The following is a 3,249-nucleotide window of genomic DNA, read 5'->3' on the forward strand; positions in this document are numbered from 1 at the left end:
GAAAATGTCAAGAAATATTCAAAATATAAGGTTTTTTCCACTTATTTTTATCGTAAATATTTTCAGCTTATTTTTAGTTTATCGTAAATATTTCGATGTTTTTTCGTGCATAAAGCATAAATAAATAAATATTTTGACTTTTTTCGTAAATATTTTAGGTTGCCCTGGTCATATCCATTATCCGACAGGAAGTAGGCTTTAATGAAGAATCAACGAATGTCATCCAAATATCATTATTAAAGTTGCGCAAAAATTTACCAAAACTCTGATTCTTTGAATGAATTACGTATAAATCAGAAGCTGCCCAATTGCCATGCGCTAGTAATACGGGCTTGTTCTTCTTTGATAGTGCCTTCTTCGAATAACATCGAAACAATGTCAAAATATATCCATCTTCGGTTGTTACGTTGTGTATCTCCATTTCATATCCATAGTACTTGATGAACATATCCTAAAATGGCAAAACAATTAAGAACAACTAGCCCATTTTGAACCAAAAAATTTGAATGGATCATTGGATTTGTTTCCAAGTAGATTTGAATTCCGTACGGTCGTATAGTTGCACATTTGATCGGCCACCGAATCCAAATTGCATCCATTTCTCTTTAAAATCACCGACTGAACTACGTTGCCCCATAATTTTGCGGTCAAAAATGTATCTAATCCTGCAAGTGCTACTGCACTGAAGAAAAAATATAAAATTAACACAAAAAGATTTTTAGAATACATTGAGTGGTTGACACGATTACTTTGAATGATTCAAACGAAATGAGAAGAAAAAAAACCCGATTATTGATGCGAAACCTAGGGGGAAAGAACTGAGTAAATGAAAATATAAATATTTTAAATAATTGCATATTCTACCGAGTTTGGATCAATACGCGTCAATGCGTGTCAATGCGCTGAATAGCTAGCTGCGAATGCATGCAAATATGGTCAATAAAATGTGCATATTTGCAACTGTCATTCCTGCTCGCCACGAACGAGACGAAGCAACAGAAGAAAACAACAACAATAACACTACGGAACGCAGTGCAAATGCCTGTGAATATTTGTCAATACGTGTCAATGAAGTAAATAATAGTTCTTTCCCCCTAGTGCGAAACATCTGTGGCAGTCGTGGAGTCAATGTCAACGTTTTATGTTACTTCCGATAAAAGAAACTTAAACTAAGTTAAGCAAATAATTTTATTTTTTGGGCCCAGCCACGAATTGCGCACGAAACACATGACAAGGGCACATCATACTATTATAAATTATTCGTCTGCAAAAACATTGTGCTAATATTTTCGAAAGATGAGTGAATCTTCGCACGATTTATTGTTTGTACTTTCAGTCGCTGCTCCATGGTTATTGCTATTGATACCCATATTTTGTGGCTTGTGCTTGTGCCTATGCTGCGACTATGGATATTTGGAATGCAGAAGGTAAACTTCAATGTAAATGCTCTCAATACAAATGTCGATATTCAGTTTCGTTTGCTTGGCAGAGAACGACCAAAAAGGGAAGAAAAATAGCGACAGCTTGCATCATTAAAAAATGGTAAAAACTTTATCTAAACACAAGAGGAATTCACGTTGAAATTCATTTACTTAAAAATATTCTAAGTACAGATAAAAATCGACCAGTAACACTCCATTGATATTACTTAAACAAAACAAAGTCGATTCTAGAAATAAATTACACAGCAGAAGAAAATCCACTAAACTACTTATGAAAACTTGGATTTAAAAAAATCATTTAAAAATAAATGCAAAAAAAACTGTTGATTAATATAATAATAATGCAATCTGCACATTTGGGCTTTTTTCTATTTTGAACGATACTTGTAGCCAATTCTCAATGAAATCACATAAAACACATAGAACAACTTGAAGATCGGAGCTTTTATTAAATGCTAGTAAAGTAACATAAATGCTCAGAATAATAAATCAACATTCCGCTAGTTTTTTAATGCTCATTAGCAGTAAACAGGGTCATTCCTTGCTTTAACATAGTTTGCAGAGTGTCACTAACATAAGATGTGACCTCAGCATGGCTTTTTCACCACGCTTGATTAATGGATGTTGCAGAAGTTGTGGATATTTCGGGCGGTTTCTCTTTTCTTTAATTAAACTGTGAATGGAAGGTGAAACATTAAAAAAAACCTAGTAAACTTTCAATTGAAATCGTCAACCTCATAAGCGTTGGAACTTTTCTATTTTCAAGACAATTTATAGACTTGAAAACGCATACAAACGGTTACAAAATAATTACCATGTATTGACGAAGTCCATGAATTCATCAGAAAAGCCAATATCATTATAAGATCTTGTTAAACGTGGTGCATCACCTTTAACAACAAGGTACAACTGTTCAAAGTCACTTTCCCATTTTTTATATGGAAAACGTCCAGTCGCAATTTCGTATAATGTAATCCCAAGTGAATAAATATCACTGCGAACATCATAGCCTGTTATAGCAGTCTTGGGATTGAGTCTTTCAGGGTGTAAGTATTCAAGTTAAAAATTTAAAAAAAAAAAGTAATTATTTTATAAAATAAATTGATTGAAAACCAACCGCCATATAAGGTTGGCAGGCCAGCGTCTCTGGATCTTGCAATTGAATCGACCAACTGTGCAGAAATGCCAAAATCACACAACTTGATATCACCACGTTTGTTCAATAAAATGTTACTCGGTTTGACATCTCGATGGATGATATTTTGTTTTTCTTTCAGATAATTTAAAGCCTTGACAACTGCAACGGTTATTTTTTCTACAATTGATTCGGGTATTCACCCTGTTTTTCGCAAATAAATTTGTAGAATTTATCCAAAGATATATCCATCAGTTCCATACAAATCAAGCAGTCGCCCTGTGTTTTTTTTTACTTTTTCGCACGACCATGTCGTGAGTAAAAGTATTGTAATCACTCCAAAACCTAGGTACCCCGAAAAACCATTTTTCTATCCATTTTCGACACCAAAAAGTACGATACAGTGGTTATTTTGCTCTGTTAATGTGGGTGTGTCGTACCCTGTACGCAAAAATTTGTTAGCGCGATTGCTCAAATACCAGAATAGGAAATGAAATTCTGCAAGTACCAAACGTTTTTGCTTGAGTCTAACCAAACTGAAAATCCACCATTAAATTTTCAGCCACCCCAGATGTATCGTAGGATACATAGCCTATGAAAAACCTTCAAAAAATCGAACTTTTGTTCGGGAGGTACCCAAAATAGGCTACCCAGGTGGGTTTTATCATGCCC

General features: G+C 34.3%; 1 pseudogene; it reads right to left on the reverse strand.

The window, feature by feature from the left end:
• Positions 1-1,876: 1,876 nt before the first annotated feature.
• Positions 1,877-3,245, reverse strand: LOC129571701 (dual specificity mitogen-activated protein kinase kinase 4-like; annotated as a pseudogene).
• Between the last annotated feature and the right edge of the window lie 4 nt (positions 3,246-3,249).

The sequence above is a fragment of the Sitodiplosis mosellana genome, unplaced genomic scaffold, assembly GCF_009176505.1.
Source record: "Sitodiplosis mosellana isolate CC-2019 unplaced genomic scaffold, AAFC_SMos_1.0 Smas_scaffold_3145, whole genome shotgun sequence".
In the NCBI taxonomy this organism is placed as follows: domain Eukaryota; kingdom Metazoa; phylum Arthropoda; class Insecta; order Diptera; family Cecidomyiidae; genus Sitodiplosis; species Sitodiplosis mosellana.